Source organism: Heloderma suspectum, chromosome 4, assembly GCF_057233095.1.
Source record: "Heloderma suspectum isolate Gila_16-S chromosome 4, 16-S_ref, whole genome shotgun sequence".
Taxonomy (NCBI): domain Eukaryota; kingdom Metazoa; phylum Chordata; class Lepidosauria; order Squamata; family Helodermatidae; genus Heloderma; species Heloderma suspectum.
In genome coordinates, this window is record NC_139461.1 from 180,718,435 (window position 1) to 180,739,330 (window position 20,896).

The 20,896-nt window shown below is 45.5% G+C and overlaps 1 long non-coding RNA gene across 1 annotated transcript in view; it reads right to left on the reverse strand.

Moving 5' to 3' along the window:
• Positions 1 to 14,825: 14,825 nt before the first annotated feature.
• LOC146347815 (uncharacterized) overlaps positions 14,826 to 20,896 on the reverse strand; it is a 95,500-nt gene continuing 89,429 nt past the window's right edge. The window contains exon 5 of the long non-coding RNA XR_014790428.1: positions 14,826 to 19,887. This is a non-coding gene — a long non-coding RNA (uncharacterized LOC146347815). The remainder of the gene's footprint in view (positions 19,888 to 20,896) is intronic.

Here is a 20,896-nt window from a genome sequence, read left to right on the forward strand (position 1 = left end):
CATTTTCTTCTCAGGAAATCAGTGTCACATAGAGTTCCATTACTTGTTTAACAGGCAATAATTATCTTCAGTCCTAGAACTGTTAAATTTGTCACATGGCATACATAAGCAGGAGATGAAGAAGGATGAAGTTCATGCTAGATCTGAAATAATCTACCAAATATTTGGCTGCAGATCTCCTTTTTCTTTCTCTTTCTTTACACTTTGTTTACTTGCTGCCAACAAAATAAAGTCAGCAGCAAATCAAATTACTACAGTTAGCTGAACCAAATAATTGGGATGGGTAGTCAGAAGAATCTGAGTATGTCTCCATTCATACCTGCCATTCATGGCCACCACCACCGTGTGATCACTAGCCAAAGGACTGGCAGCAGATCTCCGATATAAATGGGAGGAGGAAGAGGAGCCATTGTGATTCTGAAAGGATCTAGTATTTCATCTTCTCCTATGCAAAAGTAAATAAAAATGGCATCTCAAAAAACAGGGCTGCCATGATCATGCAAACTGCGTGGCCAACTCCTCACATGGAGATGCAGTTCATACAGTCAGCACCTCCATACGATCTCAGTTAGTAGCATGCCTGGTGACTGCTCCACACATCCAAAAAGGCCATAGCATAATGGTTGCCGGCTGTATGAACTGGCTCACAGAAAGGCCTCAACTAAAGTTCATCTCATGCAGCCAGGGTATCAGGAGCACCCTAGCGGCCTCTTTCAGTACACTCCAATAGCCAACTCAAGACACAGACGAAAGGATTCTTTTCAAGGCTTTAATCCAATTACAACTTAATGACTCTTTCAGATGCTAATCACCAGCGACTAAGCAATGAACAGCACAGTAGCCTATGCTCCGGGTAGGCAGTTGGTCCCCGTTTGAAGGAGAATCACTTGAAGACCCTGAACTTATGGGCTAGGGAGAGATTCTCCCTCTTTCCCTTGGGTCCTCGGGACGCGGCTGTTGCTTGCGCACCAAACGGGCGCTACGCCTCCTTTCCGCGCCCTCCATTGCTCGTTGCTCTTTGCATCTGTGTCGAGCGTCTAGCAAGCCCCGTTCCCGCACTTTCTCACTGATAGGATCACTATCTATCTCAGGAATGCCGGCAGGAGGAATCTCTGCCAGCTGCTGTGCCTGTGAGGGATGAGCTGGCTCCTCTCCTACGGATTGCTGATCCTCCTCAGAATCAGAACTGCTCTGGGGTTCTATCAGCTCAGTTTCCACCCTGACACAGGGAGTCTTTCCACTGATTCACCAGTGGAAGAGAGGAATGGTGGGAGTGCTGTACAAGAGATGTCCTGCATGCATGCCTTTGGATGCTGGAAGCAGAAGAGGGTGTTCAGGGAGCCGCCTCCTATGCACAGAAGCAACATGTGGTTGGAGAGGTGCAACGTTGCAAGCTCTTCTTTCTAGTGGCTTGACTGAATTTTAATTTAATAGCTATGGAAGCTATGGAGGGGCTGCAGCTCAGTTACAGGGGCCATAGCTTGGTGGCAGAGCACATGCTTTGCATCCAGAAGATCCCAGGTTCAGTCATCAGCATCTCCAGGTTGGGCTGGGAAAACTACTACCTGAAACCCTGGAAAGCTGCTGCCAGTCAGTGTCAACAACACTGGGCTAGGTGGACCAATGGTCTGAGTCAGTATAAGGCAGCGTCCTACGTTTCCAATTCAACTGTGGTATAGTCAGGAATGGAAAGGAAGCAAAGACATTCTGTAATGATCTTATCAAACTGTTCTTGAATTACTGTCCTGTGCACATCCTGGAAAGGCAAAAGAGTACATTCATTCTCAGTTGTCCAGTAAACAGCTATCTACCATGTGAGTGCACGCTGCATGGGTGAATCAATCTGTTTCCAGTGTATGTTGCTTTCGCATAAGTTTACCCATAAGTTTGTTCCATGACTTCCATCCCATTTCTGCATCCATGTGGCTTTTTGTTTAATCCACACAGAAAGTCATATTTAAATATGTATTTTAATCAATTTTCTCTCAAAATACATGTTTCTAAGTGCATTTTCTCTCAAAATATGACTTTCTAAATGTCTTTTTTTGACACATTTTTGAGACCAGAACATTGAGGAAGTGTGAAAGTCAGCAGATAACTGGGTTCCAATCTGCATGTTAGCCCATTCAAATTGGAATTCAGAAATACAGAATTCCTCAAGCATCCCTAAGTGCACATGGTCCATTCTTGTGAAACTCTTAGTACTAGTTTGTGCCAATTTTAATATAAATCCTGACCACCCATGGCAGATAGTTCTGGCTCCTGGACTAATGTCTGGAAGCTACAGTGGACCCTGAAAAAACATAACAGTTGACTATCCCTTCTCTATACTATACTTTGCCTTGCCATTAATGCCGTCCACCATGTTGTGGGGTATCCATCTTGAGCCCACCCTGCTCGAAATGAGAAGATAATTGGCTTGGTTGTTGATAACAAATAGAAATGGTTGCAACTGGATTCTTTCCCCACTAGGACACAGAAAAGGATGCACCTGAGATATGCCATATGGCCTGGAACTGATTTTCCTTCCCACAGGGTTTAGAAATTATCCGATAACATGCCCCTTCCTTGATGTTTAGTGTACCTGGACAAGCATTTCACAGTGTCTTAAAAAAAAAAAAAAATCCAGGCAACCAACTCTTTTCTGCTCTGTGATTGTGAGTGCCTTGCCTTTGATCCAGTTGCAGAGCATACACACTTCTGAACCACCAGAAAAGCTACTTCTAATCTATCAGCCCCCACAGCTGATAAATCATGGATCAAATGCACACTCAGATTATAAAGTATCTGTGGTTCTAAAACAGCCTATCAATAAGTTAACTCGGTTCTGACAGATGTTTTTATCAGCCTCGCTATTCCTCATTGTTTAAGATGTGAAGCTATTTACACAGAGTGCTATGTGTTAAACCATGCCTTTCTTCTCCATCCTCTGTGCTGCCATCTCTCCCTGAGACCCTCAAAGAGGTCAGAAGCAAAGGCATTTGGGTTTTACTGTTGTGTAGATAGTAAAATAATAATAATAATAATAATAATATAATTTTTAGAATGATCATAGAGGCTACAGTCCTGTATCAAGCTGAAATGAAAGCATACACAAAAAGATGCAGGATTGCAAGAAAAATAAATGAAATTAATATTCTAATGTGAGGCATTGTTATTTTCCATTGCTCTTTTGTAACGTTTCGTGATGAGCTTGTGAAGAAAAAGATATGGAGTTATTTCAAAGGAAAATAATAAGCTTAGCATGCATATAGTGCTTTTTGAGTGTTCACAGCTTTTCACATGAAATGTATTGCAGTAATTTTTTGAAGCCTAACAACAATCCTGTATAGCTAGTATTATTGAGGGAGAACCTGGGGGCCCACAGAGCAGGAGAGATATAAGCCATTAGCAGAATCATGCAAGACTGCTGATTCCTGGGGACAGATGTGTTGCTTCCTGCTCATCTAATCCTGAACCTTTTTGTTACAGGCTGCTGTTAAAGGAGCAGAGCGACACACATCCAGTGGGGGCAAGAGAAGATCAGTTGGCGTTAAGAACCAGCAAGACTCAGGTTACTTGAGATTCTCCACTTTTCTCCTCAAAGCTCATTTTGCCTCATTCCCATTCTCAAACACAAGCATTTTTTTTCTTACTTTTTTCCAACAGGAAACATTTTTGGAAGAGAACAGTGTGTATTTTTTAAAAGCATGCACCCAAGGGCACACTTTCCCCCCATTGACTAAAGTGTGAAATTCATTTAAAAAAAAAAAAATCACATTTTAAAGAGCACATTTTCCCCACATGACACATTTTTTGATCCCAAGCTTGAGCATGTGTATTTTTTTCAAGAAATGTGCTCCTGTTCATGTTCGCACTTGGGTTGCATGTTCATGGTCTGATTTGTGAACCGATATTTATTTATCTGTTTATTTATTGCATTTGTATTATGCCCTTTTCCTTCAAGGAATTCAAGGCAGCGTACATAATCCTCCTCCTCTCCATTTTATCCTCACAACAGCAACCCTGTGAGATGGGTTGGGCTGAGAGTCTGTGACTGGCCCAAAGTCTTATGGTGAGCTTCCATGGCCAAGTGGGGACTAGAACCCGTATCTCCCAACTTCCAGTCCAACACTCTAGCCACTACACCACACTGGCTCTTGAGAAAGGGCATTCTTGAGTTGGCTTGTTCTAGTTAGGAACAGGTGTCTGGGGAGCATTACACTGTTTTGTCCAGCCCAACTTTAGCCAGTACGTCCAAGGGCTCTCACATGGGGTTACTTCCAAGGAGTATGCTTTACACTGTAATGTGAGATCGGATTTCCTGGCTAATTCTTCAGCCCATTCAAATACATCTGGGAGGTGTTGGTGACTTCTCAGATAACTTCAGTCACTTTGATGCTCAACATTCCACATATACCATTTTTTTCTTTCCTTTTTTTTTTCTTCTAACAGGAGCCACCATACTCTCTTGACAAACCCCCCCCCCCCAAGTGCTAACTGGGGAGTTAATGTTTTCTTGAGATTTCTTTCAACACTGATCAACATGTATTTCCCTCCAATACTAATCCATCCCACATGCAATCCTTTAATGCCCTTGGAAGATGAGAATGAGATTTCCCAGCAGAAATCCTTCTCATTCCCATTTTCAGGGTTGTAGCATCTGCTGCCTGGCTATAACCACTGTGAATTGCTGAATTATCAGATGCAGTTCTAATGCTCTGTAAAAAGCACCCAGCACTTATATAACAGCAAAGAACAAAGGGAATAAGTGTTTTGCACTCTATCTTGTTGGTGCAAATCCAAAAACCGTGTACATCACCCATTTCATACAAAGAACTCCTGATTTATGCTTTGTGGAGATTTAGACTTGCCAACCACTAAGTTCAAATCACTAAGTTGAACTAGTGTTACTGGGTTCTTTCAGGTTTTGTCTCTCATAGGTAATATGATTAATTCAGGCCAAAGGGATCATTCAGTCAGGTAGCTTTTACAAGCCTTTGAGCAGCAGTACAAAGCCTAAAATCCCACATTTACAATGGGGCTTTCTGCTTCTGTTTTAAATGCAGGATCTCAACGGACTCCCTTTACATGTGCTTCCTTCTCCCCCTTCTCTGAGTCGGCCATATGTTTCATTGGTCTACCTCCTCTTCTTGTGGCTTTTCCTTTTTCATGGCGGGAACTCAAGCAGAACACAAGCAGGGTAATTTGATAGCTCATTATCTCCTATCTATTTAAAAACAGAACAAAGGGCATTTAGTGCAGGAGACGCCCTGGAGGTTGATGTCATCTAAAGTTTGCCAGCAAACTTCTGTGAGGGAGCAATCTCAATAGCAGGATTAAAGCTCCGTGTGAAGAAGCCCAGAATCATCTTAATAGAAATGGAATGACGATGATTATTATGATGATGGTGATGACGACAACAACAACAGCAGCAGCAGCAGCACATGTAAAATTAATAGGGATCCTGACAAAGTTCACCAGGTTAAACCCAGAAATGAGCATGGAGGCTTATAATCACCGCTAGGGAGGGGAAAGCTTTAGAAGCTCCCAAATTCTTCCAGGTCTTGGATTAAAATCTGAGCCAGAGAAAACCTCCCAGCATATCCTCCATTCCCAAAACAATTGGTGGGGGCAAACAGCAACCTACCACTGAAGAACCTTGGACCAAGAGGATCTCCTGCAGTAGGTTGCTATTTGTACCTGTCAGCCATTTTGTAGACTGTAGCCTCTATAAACACCACACTGAAACCCATGGAGACATCAATGTCTCCATGGATTTCAATAGGAATTTCAGATGAGCTCAGAAATAGGTCAGGCTATTTCCTGATTTATTTTTTTTTGGGACGTAACTCAGCTTATCTATGAACCCATCCAACGCAAGCCATGGGGAGCTTGTCCGTCGCCATACATTAATTGACTCAGTTTGAAACTATTTGATGTACAGATAACATTCTCTCTAGGTCATGATTGTGCCGTGAATAGTGGGGAAGATAAGCACTGTGTTCTCTGCCACATCGTAGCTCACTCCCCTGCTGAGAACTGTAGAAATTGACTGCAAAACTAAACTCCATACTGTGGACACCTGAACAATAAGAGTAAAGTAGGCAAGGCAAACAGGCGCACTGTTTCCACTGCAGCAATATATATGAGTGCTATATATCAGTTTCTATTTCCATTTAGGCACATCCCCTACAGCTTCCGGAAGGCGTTTTCTTTTCAATGTAAACCAAATAGACTTCATTTTGAATGACAGATTCTGTGGAGAGGAAACCAAGTTTGCCAAGGGGTATTCTTCCAGGTGCTGTTGATGCAATAAAGCCACAAGCTGTTCAATGCAGCATTGTTAGCATCGCATGATCCAAGATTGGGGCACTATTGGGTAAACAACAATGAATTCTTGAACTGTAGTCCAGCACTGAGATTGGAGTGTGACATTTGAACCATCTTGTATAGTTGAAAACTATCCTGATGGTCACATAGTTCTTCAGACATTTCATACTGTCAGGGTCCCCCACACCCTCTCTTTTTCTGGAGGAAAAGGATAGAGGAAGAATTTTTTCCCAATGCTTCACCTGGCAAAGCTTCATCAGTTGGATTTCTGTTTTGTCACACAGCTGTTCTGGTGAAGGAAGATGTAACCTTGGGACCAGGATACCTGAGCAAGCGCCTTCTTCTTCACCAATCTGCCCAGTCACTGAAGTCATTGGAGGACTTGCTTCTGGTGGTTCCAGATGGACGTATGGCCTGGTAGGAGTCCACCAGGAAGAGAGCCTTCAGCATAGTGGCACCCTTCCTGTGGAACTCCCTGCCTTTAGAGGTCAGGCAGGCGCCAACCTTGTGTTGCTTTCAGGACCTCCTGAAGACGTTATTATTTTGAAAGGCTTTCCCTGAGTGACCAGCCACGATTTATTATGTTCAGAATCTGTTCTTTTAAAATGTTTGTTTGTTTATTTATTTATTACATTTCTATACCGCCCCATAGCCGAAGCTCTCTGGGCAGTTTACAATTACAACCATAAAAAAATGATAAAATACAATATAAAAGTGTAAAACTACAGTATGAAATAACAATAATAACCAAATAAAAACTAGCAACAGTGCAAAGATTTAAAATACAGCAACAGATTTAAAATAACAGAAACCGAAAGACCAAGGCTACAATCCTATGCACGTTCAGACAGAGAAACGTCCCACAACTCCCAGCATTCACCAGCCAGCCATACTGGCTGGGGAATGGGGAGAGCTGCAGTGTCCCTGTCCATCCAAAGATGCATAGGATTGTGCCCTAAAATGCCTGGGAAAATAAAAAAGGTCTTTGCCTGGTGACGAAAGGAGCACAACACAAGCCTCTCTGGAAAGCTCATTCTACAACAGCTATGTTCAAAATATTGTGAGGGAGTTTATCTTTTGTAATCTTTCTCTCTTTTACCAAGTTCTTAGACTTGCAAAAATACATGTTGATTTTGGGACAGTGGTATATACAAATTGAAAATAGAATTTTTAAAGATTGCAATGTGTGTTAAAAAAAACCTCTCTGTTTTTAGAGAGAGAAATAATGGCTCTCAAGTTATATGTGGTGTAGTGGCAAGAGTGTTGGACTGGGAGCTGGGAGATCCGGGTTCTAGTCCCCACTCAGTCATGGAAGCTCACTGGGTGACTTTGGGCCAGTCATACACTCTCAGCCCAAACTACTTCACAGGGTTGTTGTTGTGAGGATAAAATGGAGAGGAGGAGGATAATGTAAGCCGCCTTGGGTTCCTTGCAAGTGGAAAAAAGGCGGGATATAAATGCAATAAATAAATAAATAAATAAATATATCATCAGATACATCTGTTTTGCATTAGTGTATTAATTGTCTTGAAAAAGGTATGATGTATGTAGCCTCTTAGGGCCTTTTCAAATAGACCACTATGAACCTATGTTTGGATTAGCTTTAAAGTGGTTTAAAAATGCTTAAATCTGCCTTAGTTCAGTGAACTACAGTGGGGTTGCCCACATGTGACTATTAAAAGTAGCTATTAAAAGTAGCTGTGACATAAACTTACATTAAAATTTCTATACACCTGAAAAATAATCAATTTCTCAAATACAAAGTGGCAAGACTCACTTGTCTAGAAGTGCGCCCATGTACTCTCAAAAGGAGGAGACAAAAAAATAACAGTAATGAGTGACTCATAAACTTTATTTATTGTTGGCAATACATTTACCCAAGACTTACACAATAAACTACACATCCTTGCATGCCTTTTGGAGTGCCAGGTCTCCCAGCCTCCCATGTATTTAATGGAGGGAGCAATCCTATGGCCTCTAGATAGCAGCTAGACAGCCATGAGATATCTGGGTTTCTGGGAACCGACCTCCCCCCATTTCTGCACTGCCTCGGAGGCAGAGTGGAACAGCCCCATGTTCCGTGCTCTGAAGAGGAGTGCAGAGTGGCCGAAAAGGGGCATTCCCAGAGGGCCTTCTGGGTGAGGAGGGTGGAAATGCCTGTACGACACATCCAATGTTTCGTACAGCAGCTTCCTCCCCCACTCCGTCCTCCTGCAGCTACACAGCCGCAATCGGCTGTCTAGCTGAAAACGCAGGGCAGGAGAAGCGTGGAGAGAACGATCCCCTCTGTGCTTTGCCTGCCCTGCTTAGGATAGGCGGCTGCCTCTGAGTTCAGCAGCAGCAGCCTAGGGATGTCAGAGAATTCCGCCACGGATCTCGGTGAGGCCGAATGCCAGTGCATTCGACCCCCCGAACTCCGTGGCGGAACGGCCTGCCACCCCCCACCCCCAGCGGATCCCCCCCGGGATGAGACTTACCTGGGGCGGATGTTTCGGACGGCGGCGGCTCCAGCGGCTCCAGCGGCAGCTTCGGCAGAGATGGCGGCGGCGGCTGGTCTTCTGAACGGCCACCGCCATTTTCAGTCTGTTCCCCCCCCCATTCATGATAGGCTACGTAAAGACTTACGTAGCCTATCACGTCTGGCTTAAAAAAACAAAACAAAATGCATGTACACAAATGGCGGCGGCTACGGCCGCCGCCATTTGCATTCCTTATTTTTGGCCGTCTTAGTCTACGTAAATATTTACGTAGACTAAGACGGCGAATATAAGGGGAACGCAAGTAGTGTAGCGGACGCTATTTGTGTTCCCCCTTATTTTTGCCGTAGAGTTTACGTAGACTAAGAAAATTTACGTAGACTAAGACGGCCAAAAATAAGGAACGCAAATGGTGGTGGCCATAGCCGCCACCATTTGCATACGTGCGTTGTTGTTTTTTTTAAGCCAGACGTGATAGGCTACGTAAGTGTTTATGTAGTAGGGATGGCTACTATTTATGTAGTAGGGATGTAAAAAAGATTTACGTAGACTACAGCGAAAATAAGGGCAACGCTATTTGCATTGCCCTTATTTTCGCCGTAGTCTACGTAAACATTTACGTAGACTACAGCGACTAAATAAGGAACACGAATGGCGGCTCCCTATGGGGGCCGCCATTAGCGTACGTGCTTTTTTTTTTTTTTAAAGTCACCCGTGATAGGCTACGTGACGATTGACGTAGCCTATCACGGCTGACTTTGCAGATCTAGCCATGATAGGCTATGTTAATCGTCACGTAGCCTATCAGGGGGCGTTTGTTTTTTAAAAAAACTGTCACGTTCGCGGCTGGGCGAGGCGGGAAGCCTCCTCCCCGGCCTGAATTTCGGCCGGGGCGAGGCGGGAAGCCTCCCCCCCCCGGCCTGAACTTCACAGGGGGAGCAGCGAAGCGCTTCCCCCCCACCACGAACATCCTTCGACGACAGGTAAGGGACTTTCATCCACCCCTATTATGTAGCCTATCATGGCTGACTACAGGGACGCAAACAGCGGTGGCTATGGCAGCCGCCATTTGTGTCCCTGCTAGCCAGTGGCCGGATGTCCAGCTGCTGACAGAGCCAGCCGGCAGCTCCATGGAATCCCCGCGGAGCGGAGCCGGCCAGCCAGGATTCCGGGGGGGGGGAGGCGCAGAGCTCCCCCCCCATTGAGGATTCCCGGGGGAGGGAGGGAGCGCCTCCTCCCCCAGCGGAACCCAGCAGAGCCAGGTAAGGGGAGTTTCGTACATCCTTACAACAGCCTATCTGAATAGGATTGTGCTCTAAATTAATTAAAATAGTGGCTTGGTAAGGAAACCCCTTTAAATACTGCTGACTTGCTAAGTTGATATGGCTGCCTTCTTTTAATTGTTTTAGTTACGGGTTTTTATTCATTTATCTCGCTGTTCACCGCCCCAAGATCTTTGATGTAGAGCGGTATCTAAATATTGTAAACAAATAAACCTTTGTAGAGAAGGGGGGCCAATCTGGAACTGCCCTCCCCACGCTCAGTACAAACTAGGGGCACTCCGAAAATTTCTTCTTGTCAGAAGAAATGGCATTCTTCTTGGCATTCAAAATTGCACAGTCCTCTTTCCAATGTAGAACTAATGGACTGGGAACCTAAGGTTGCTCCTGGAATTTCTTCTCATCTGAATTTCTTCCAACCAGATGTTGGCATTCAAAATTACAAGGTCTTCTTTCTAAAGCAGAAAGTTAAAAAGTTTTTTACAAGAGTTTAAAAAGTAGAACTGATGCACTATGAATATTCCATTTTTCCATTTTTTTTATCTTTGAAAGTTGCACAGAACACTGTGTATGTCAGTTTGCTGAAGTGTTCAGTTCCTTCAAAACACCCCCCCGCCCCAATGCATACACACAAAACAGCCATTTGTTAGTATGATTGCATCTGTGGCGGTGCCCCCTTCTCTGGAATTCACTTCCTAGAGAGGTACACCAAGCCCTAAATTTACAATCTTTTCGGCATCTGGTTAAGACATATCTATCTAAGCGAGCATTTTAATTTATATAGTTTCTCAGTCTGCCTTTGTAACTGAAATGTTTTTCTATGTTTTTCTGGGCCAGAGTGAGAGGCAGGTTGCCATGGTGAAGAGGAGCATGGGACTCTTGTTAGTGGACCACTGCTGGGGTGTGGGCCACTGCTGGGGTGTGGGCCTTCAGCAGGTGCCTGGCCTTGCCTACCCTTGATACCAGCCATGCTGTGGAGACATATCATTGTTTCTCCAATGTTATAGGTGAGTTTCTGAGACAGAAAGATCAAGTCCACCACCTCTGCTAGAGTCAAGCATTGAACCTGTTTCCAAATGCAGCACTCTAGCAGCCCACCAACCTCCCTTCGCCCAGCCCACCAACATTTGCCTTTAGAATTTACTGTTCACCTGTTACAGAACAGTGAACCATCACTGACTGGGCAGGAAAAACATTCTGGAAGATGCCACCATTGTGCTTGTTCCTATTTAGTGTGTGTGTGTGTGCGTGTATGTGTGTGTGTGTGTGTGTGTGAGAGGGAGGGAGGGAGGGAGGGAGAGAGAGAGAGAGAGAGAGAAGTAGGAATTCATAAAAATCTGTACCAAGAAAGTTGCTTAGCAAGGAAACTGAACGGAAAATTATCTCCATACTTGTCGGCCTTAGGAGAGCTCAATTAAAGCTAATTGATGCTCCTTTGAAATAGACCCCATTCCCTTGCTGAAGCTTCTTTGAGGTTCCTGCTGTGTCAATACAGCAGGTATGAAAAAGTATTGCTTCTTTGCCCCCCCCCCCACTTGCCTCCCGGAATACAAATCCCCAATGTGCTAAACACATTGATTTATTTTAAATGAAAACAGGGATGTAGCTTCGTCCTCCTTAGATGTCCAGCATCATCTCATCCCTGATTAGCATAGGTATTGATTTAAACAATCCCAACAGGGAATGAAAACTCCTAACCTTTTTGTCTCCTAGAGTCTTCACTGTACCAATACACCTTTAATCATAGAAGAGTTATCTTTTAAGGGCAGTGGGAGGGGGGCTTAAGGGGTGTGGGGATTATGTTTCTTTTATTTCAGTTTCCAGATCTCATCATTCCACTGCAGTCGATAATGCAACAGTTCTGTGCGCTGCAACCTCTCTTGTGGGGCACCTTTAACTATATAATAGGGGTGGACGAAAGTCCCTTACCTGTCCTCGAAGGTTGTTCGCGGTGGGGGGGAGGCGCTTCGCTGCTCCCCCTGCGAAGTTCAGGCTGGGGGGGGGAGGCTTCCCGCCTCGCCCGGCCGAAATTCAGGCCAGGGGGGAGGCTTCCCGCCTCGCCCCGGCCGAAATTCAGGCCGGGGGGGAGGCTTCCCGCCACGCCCGGCCGCGAACTCGAAAGTTTTTTTTTAAAAAAAAAAACGCCCCCTGATAGGCTATGTGACGATTAACGTAGCCTATCACGGCTGACTTTGCAAATCTAGCCGTGATAGGCTACGTTAATCGTCACGTAGCCTATCAGGGGGCGTGGTTTTTTTTTCTTTCATTGGAATGGCAGCGGCGGCAGCCGGTCAAAAGACCGGCTGCCGCTCCCGCCCCGCACGAACACCCGACGAACCGCCGGCCGGACCTGCCGCCAGGAGGGACATTCGGCGAAGGTAAGTCCCGTCCCGGGGCGGGGGTGCGGGGGGTGGGGGGGTGCGGAGGATTTCTCCCCGAAACTTGTTCGGGGGGCCGAACACGTTGGCGCTCGGCCCCCCGAAGTTTCGGGGAGAAATTCTCTGCCATTTCTACTATATAAGCATCTTAAACCAAGGACCCAACCTGTGTTTAAATGCCAGTCAGTTCTATCTCCAGGGGTTGTGGGGGGGAGTCGGGGGGGGGAGGCTTCAGCAAGACACCTTTAATGGGTTCCCTCCCGTAGTGCATTTACCTTTTCAGAACCATCGTCATCAGCTGCTGCTGCCACCCCTACTCCTTTTCCTCATAGTTGCTATCATCTGCTTGCTTGTCAGGCAGAGAGCCAGTAGGCCGTGGCACCTCCTGCTCCTCCTTCTCACCACCACCATTGTTTGGGCCAGAGCAAGAGGCAGGTGAAGAAGAAGGTTGCAATGGTGAGGAGGATGGGCTCTTGTCAGTCTGCCCCCTGCTGGAGTGTGGGTCCTGGGCAAGTGCTCCACCATACCAACCACTGACGACCTGATGCCAGTGAAGAATAGTTAGGCTGGAAGCAGACATTACAGCAGATGTGGGGTGCTGCTGCAACAGTAGGGATGTAAGAAAGTCACTTACCTTTTCGCAGCTTGGATTCGCGGTGGGGGGGAGTCCCTCCCCCCGGAATCCTTCCTGGGCCGACTCTGCTCCACTGCGGCTCCACGGAGCCGCCAGCCAGGGCCGTCCGCAGCCGGAGTTCCAGCCACGACCAGCTGCTGTGGATGCAAATGGCGGCCGCCATAGCGGCCGCCATTTGCATCCTGCCAGGCTGCCATGATAGGCTACGTAAGTATTTACGTAGCCTATCACAGCAAAGAGCACGGGCGCAAACGGCGGCCGCTACACTGTTTGCGCTGCTGATCTTTCCATGATAGGCTACGTAAGTATTTATGTAGCCTATCACAGCAAAGGCAGCTACGCAAATGGCGTAGCGGCCACCGTTTGCACCCCTGCTCTTTGCCGTGATAGGCTACGTAAATACTTACATAGCCTATCACGGCAACCTGGCAGGACGCAAATGGTGGCCGCTACGGCGGCCGCCATTTGCGGCCGCAGCAGCCAGCCGAGAGACCAGCTGCCGCCTCCAGAGCTATTTGCGTTGCCCTTATTTTCGCCGTAGTCTACGTAAATCTTTACGCAGACTACAGGGACCAAATAAGGAACGCGAATGGCGGCTCCCTATGGGGGCCGCCATTTGCGTATGCGCTTTTTTTTTTTTTAAAGTCACCCGTGATAGGCTACGTGACGATTTACGTAGCCTATCACGGCTGACTTTGCAGATCTAGCCGTGATAGGCTACGTTAATCGTCACGTAGCCTATCACGGGGGCGTTTGTTTGTTTTTTTACTTCTAATTTCGCAGCCGGGCGAGGCGAGGCGCCTCCTCCCCGGCCTGAATTTCGGCCGGGCGAGGTGGGAAGCCTCCCCCCCCGGCCTGAACTTCGGGGGGAGAGCAGCGAAGCGCCTCCCCCCCCACCGCGAAAAGCTGCGAGACCAGGTAAGTGACTTTCGTGCACCCCTAGTTTTAGCCTACGTAAATATTTACATAGGCTATTACGGTGAAAAAAAAGGGGAACGCAAATGGCAGCCACTATGCCATTTGCGTTCCCCTTTTTTTCACCATAATAGCCTATGTAAATATTTACATAGGCTAAAACGGTGAAAAAAAGGGAATGAAAATGGCAGCCGCCATAGCCACCGCCATTTGCGTCCGCTGTTTTGTTTTTCCGTGATAGGCTACGTAACTATTTACGTAGCCTATCATAGCTATAATGAGTAAGCAAATGGCGGCCACAGACGCGGCCGCCATTAGCAAGTCAGCGCGGACAGCAGCAGGTAAGTGCTCCATTTTGCGCACCTTTCGTAGGGGGGGCTTCGTTCTGCCAAGGATTTGAGGGGGCCGAATACACTGGCATTCGGTTTCAGCGAGATCCATGGGGGAATTCTCTTACATCCCTATTAGAGTCACTTGCCATGGGACCTTACTTATCATTGTTCAGAGTTTATTAAAACTGGCTTTCCTAAAATTAGGGATGTACGAAAGTCACTTACCTTTTCGCAGCTTGGCTTCACGGTGGGGGGGAGGCGCTTCGCTTCTCCCCCTGAAATTTAGGCGAGGGGGGGAGGCGTCCCGCCTCGCCCGGCCGAAATTCAGGCTGGGGAGAAGCGCCCCGTCTCCCCAGCCGTGAAACAAAGTGTAAAAAAAAAAAAAAGTGGTAGGCTACGTAACAATTAACGTAGCCTATCACAGCTAGATTTCCAAAGTCAGCCATGATAGGCTATGTAAATCATTACGTAGCCTATCACGGGTGACTTTGAAAAAAAAAAAGGGGCGTATGCAAACGGCGTAGTCTACATAAATCTTTACGTAGACTACCGGGACCAAATAAGGAACACAAATGGCGGCGCCTATAGGGTGCCGCCATTTGCGTACACTTTTTTTTTTTTTTCAGAGTCACCCGTGATAGGCTACGTAACGATTTACGTAGCCTATCACGGCTGACTTTGGAAATCTAGCCGTGATAGGCTACATTAATCGTTATGTATCCTCTCATGGGGTTTGGGGGTTTTTTTACACTTTGTAATGGCTGCTGCCCCTGCCCCTGACGAAAGGCCGACGAACCGCCGCCGGGACCCGCCGCCGGGAGGGACATTCGCCAAAGGTAAGTCCCATCCCGGGGGGGCAGGGGGACGGAGAATTTCACCTCCAATTTCGGGGGGCCGAATGCGTTGGCGCTCGGCCTCCTGAAGATTCAGGGAGAAATTCTCCGCCATCCCTACCATCCAGGGTATGCATTTGGCTACACTCAGCTTTTGCTTCCTTTAGAACCAAGAACTCAAGTATAACATGGTCACTTTCCCCCAGAGTTCCTGTAACTGCTACTTTGTCCCCTAAGTCATCTCTGATGGTTAGGATCAAGTCAAGGATAGCCAATCCTCCAGTTCCTTCCTCCACTTTCTGTAGGACGAAGTTATCAGCAACACAAGTCAGGAATTTCCTGGAGGGGCCATGTTTTGCTGAATTTGTCTCCCAACAAATACCGGGGAAATTGAAGTCCCCCATTACTACTACATCATCCTTCCTTTAAACATTGGCAATTTGATTTTCAAAAGTTTCATCCTCATCTTCTCCTTGATTGGGTGGCCAGTAGTAGACTCCGACCACCAGGTTCCTTTTATTCTTTGCTCCATTTATTTTGATCCAGATGCTCTCGATGGGGCAACCAAGCTCATCCTCCTGTATTTCTGTGCAGAGATATGTATTTTAAACATACAGTGCAACTCCACCTCCATTTCTGTTCATCCTATCAAGTGAAATGAAGCCCATCAACAATGTATTGTGACCTGTCAGCTGCTTGACAACCCTTCTGTTGTTGCAGTCCTAGGCAACAGTAAAAAAAGGGAAGATTACGAACTCCTGGTGGACCACCACCATACATAGAGGGTTTGGCTGTAATGGTCACAAGTTGAAGAGGAGCTGCTCTGCAGGACTGGCCATCTAATATTCAGGATGCAATTATCATCTGGGTCCAAAAAATCTACAGTTCCTTTTTCTGGCCAGCTGTCATGGTGTGTTCGGAGTTTTGTAACTGGAGACTCGTTGTAGCTGAAAAGGGGTCTTCACATCAGTTGCATTGAGAATGTATATGAATTTGCCCTTCTGTTGCTGTTCCAAATAGCTGTCCATAGCTTTACATTTCCCAACCCCTTTTCATGACTCTCGGAAAGAAAAATGCTAGAATGGGCTTCACAGCTCAGTGAGTTTATTGCTGAACACATTGCACCCATGGGTTCTTCATTCCATCCATTGTTCTGTACTTCAAAACGCACAAAAATAGTACTTTTGTTGTTACTGTGAAATAAAAACCTGAATCAATATCTGAAATTGGCAGATGGTGCCCAACACTGGACATTTTGGAGGGCTTGCCCTTCTTGTTCAATGGAATATATAGGTTGAATATTCTAGAACTAAATCTCACTCACACAGAGACACTTACTAGATTAACTGATACTCCATTTCAAGAAGATCCCACAAACCCTGTGATCCCTCTATACTCCCATAGGTTCAAACTAGGGGTGCGCACTGACCCCCAGATTTGATTTGGACCCTGATTTGGTGCTTTGGACAATGGCTGAATTCTGCTCAGACAGATTTGGAGGCTGCCTGCATTGACTTGAGCACCAAACCCAAATCGAGATTTGGAAACCCGAGGCTTTGTGCCTCCCATTGACTATCATGGGGCATTTTAAAAAATGGGTATAACTTTTTTCTGTTGCTTATGACTGGACAATATTTGCATATATAGTAGCCCCTTGGTATGGGATCACACCTGCCAAATGTTAAAAAGAAAACGTGGAGGAGTTTTTGTGCTTTACATTTACATTTACATTTTTTTATTATTTAAAGGGAACTGCTGATAGCTTTTTTAAAAAGTGTCCTTGTTTCCCTTTCTAAAAGAATGTAACCTGTCAGATTTGAAAATGATAGCTGCATCAATGTTTGTGCAAGAGCATCTGTGACATTTTGAGGGTATCCAAAAGAGGATGCACTTGTCCCCTTATGTTCCTTGTGGACTATTGTTCTGAAAATGACAGACTGTCTAGAGATATCCCTAAGTTTAAAAAAAAAAAAAAACTGCAAAGTTTCAGAAGGATGGGTCCCTGCTGATTTTGCAGGGGAAATTTGTATGAAATTGGCACACATCATAGAAGTGTCCTGAGGCACAAAACCTGCAAAGTTTTAGAAGAATAGGTGCAGGGGCTAGGAAGTTCTGAAGACTAAAAATCAGTTTAAGCCTTTTTTCATAGTGAAGCCTGGTGACATTGGAACAATGACCACCTTTTGGTCCCATCATTGCCTTCTCCCAAAGCCCAGTGATTGGAGAGCCTCTGGTAAAATGTATCATAAGATTAGAAGGTAGACCTGTCAGTCACCAGCTGCACTCCCTCCCCCCACCCTTATAATCAGTGTTTTAGAGAGATGAAACCAAAAGACACTAGTTGGAGAGGAAACATTGGGGGATAATATAAGCCGCCTTGAGTTCCTTGCGAGAGGGAGAAAGGCGGGGTATAAATGCAATAAATAAATAAATAAATAAATAAACAAACAAACATTGGGCACTATCCAATGGTGTCATTCTGCAAACTCAAATAGCATTAACAAAGCTGTGCTGAATATTTCCCTTACACAAGCACTACCATTCTGGTGACTTTGCAGGGAAGCCAGCTTCAGTGCCGGAAGCAACAGAAATGGTCCAGAAGGGCCCAATTCAGCTTATGCTTTGGACTTTGGCCAAATCAGACACATTTCCCTAGTAGCTCTGTTTACTTACTGCATCTGAGCTCTTTTAATAATAATTAAAAGGGCACTTATCTCTCTCTGACTGCAAACTACAGGATCTTCCATTAAGTTAGGATGGTTTAGTAATACATCTTATGAAGCAAGGCTTTGCCCATGTGGTTCGAGAACTATTGAGGAGCTTGTTTATTATCATGTATTGTTTTGTTTGCTTCACAGAGCTCCTAGAGAGGGGTGGGGATTTCTTGTAATCCTCATCGATACCAGTCCCATAATTGCACTTAATTTCATACTCAATTGGTAGAAGAACGGGAATTGCTGTTATTGTTTCCAAGAGAACTATTATAATTTCCAAGAAAATGTTCTTTAAAGTTTGCCCAGTGACACCCCCCAAATCCTGTCCTGTCAGGATCTTAAGTTGAAGTTCTTGGGATGGGGAAGCTGTTTATCCAGCCACTGCTACTGTGCTGGATTTTCAGTGTGCCTCTCCCCTGTCTCTCATCAAGCGCAGAAAACATTTGTATATAGATTTAGGTTTATTTTGTATCTATTAAGACTCCACCAAAAACTTTTGATGAAGCGGGTATGTATGTATGTCTGTATGTATACATGAAAAAATACATGAAAAATGCATGTACCGTACTATCCCTTTATGGTATGCCAGTAAATTAGGGACAATGAATTATGGAAGTGATTTTATACCAAAGCAGACCATTGATCCAGCTGGCTAATTTGGTGTAGAGCTTTTCTACATGAGGCTGTTAAATGCTGTACCTACTCTCAGTTTTGTTGCAGAACTGAGATCTACTCGAAGAGCTTTTCCTTTCTTGCTTGTCGACTACATAGCCTCTACGTGGCACTGTGCTATAGCAGAATAGCACAATACACAAGTAGTTCTTTCACTTTCAAAAATAATACCCCATTTTCCCCACTCTGAAAAAAAACACACCCAGGAGCGTGCTCTTAAAAAACTGAAGCAAAACTGGAGGATCACAAGTCATGACATTGTCTAAATAGCCCATAAACAACTGTAAGTAAGCACACAATAAATGCCTCATATAGAAAAGCTTGTAGTTGTTAGTGTGTCGCATTAGGACTGGGGAGATTGAGGTTCAAATCCCCACTCAGCCATGAAGCCACCTGGGTAACTATCCCTCAGCCTAACTTACCTCACAGGGTTGTCTGGAGGATAAAATGAGAGGAACCATGTAAACTGACACTGCCTTGAGCTCCTTGAGTAAAAGGCGGGAAATAAGCAAATTAAATAGCTCAGTATTGTCAATGCTGCCTGGGAGCAACTCCCCTGGCTTTCACATGAGAGAGTCTTTTCCAGCCATACCTGAGGATGTCAGAGAACAAACCTGAGTCCTTCTTTAGGCAAAGCATGTGCTCTACCACTGAGCTACAGCCCTTGCCTTTGTGGGTAGCTCTTGTTAGATACAGGATCCAGCAGAGTTTTTCTCATGTTCTTAGATATGGCCTACTGTGACTGGGCAGGGACCTGATAAAAAACCAATTAAGAGGAGCCCTTGGAGAGTTGCAAGAAGCCAGCTGGAAAAGGTGAAGGTATGTTCTGACTCTTGGCCAAGGGCTGGAAACACCTCCCCTGTGTCCCAAAACAAATGTTATGTTGCATTTCTTTTTTAAATATTTTGACTTATTTATGAAACGAGCAATCATTGCAGAGTACTGCCAGCCATGGCAATACGATAAACAGATGGTTAACACAAGAGAGCTTCCCTAGATGTAACTTCCATAAAACTAGTGTTTGCGTTCAGCCTGAACATTAGCCCATTTGCCCCCTCATTATCCCTCTGACCCCTACAGATCAACATTAATGGAACCATTACCCCCAGTGCTGTAGCCACCATTCCTGTTTCCGCAGTGTCTCAGTAATGATGTAACTGTTAAGTGCAATTATATTACTAAACTATGCATTACATACCCACAGCATCAGTCCTACACAGTTGCCGGCTTTTGACTTGTGTTGGTAAAGTTCTGGAATGAACTGTGCTTATTAAAGCCCACCAGGAAAGCAAACTTCGTAGTCTAATTAGATCCCCTGAGCATGTTGGATGGCTTCACAGCTGGAGAATTAAAAGAAAATCATTCCAGAGTGTGGTTAGGACTGCAAATGTACCTGTAATTACATCTATTTCCCCCCTGCTAGAAGATCAGTGGAATGGAAAAGAACATTGATTATGCTGAAAGAGATCCTGAACACACACATCACCAGCACTGCATCCTCTTCTGCATTCAGGACTCAGGTATTTGACATGGAAACCGGGGGCTCGAAGTTAGCCTAGTACTGGGGTGGGCAACCTATGGCCCCCTAGAAGTTGTCGGAATGCAACTTCCATCAGCCCTAGCCAGTATAGCCAATGGGGAGGGATGGGCCTGTAGCCAGGGGTGACCTAGGCGGGCTGTCCCCCCCTTTACAAACAAATAATTAAAAAACAGTTTACAATATCTATTTTTATTGCATTCATATCCCACCTTCTTCCCTCTTGCAAGGAACCCAAGTCAGCTTACATTATCCCACTCCCCACCATTTTATCCTCACAACAACAACAACCCTGTGAGGTAGGTTGGGCTGATAGTCTGTGACTGGCCCAAAGTCACCCAGTGAGCTTCCATGGCAGAGTGTGGACTAGAACTCCCCAGTCCCAATCCAACACTCTCGCCACTATACCACACTGGCAAGACTTTTACATATTGTCTTTAAAAGTCATGCAAACGAGTTGAACTGCACCCTACTCTCCCCCCTTCATTTTTAGGCTGGCTATGGACCTGGTGAAGGATCATGGGAGTTGTAGGCCAAAACATCTGGAGAGCAACAAGTTGCCCACACCCTGGCCTAGTGAAATACTTGGGACTCTGTATGCAGCAGTCTCACTGCTCTCTTCAGGTTGAGAAGGGAATAGGTGTGTGTATAGCATCCACCCCTGTGATTGGCAGAGAGTATGGAGCCTCTCCACTGGGCAGGCCTTTTATAAGTACTAGAAGTCTAAACTTCTGTCTCTATCTGTGCAACAGAGTAGCACCTGCATGCTTCAGGCTCTTAGAGCATCTCTACACCAGCCTAAAATCCGGCAT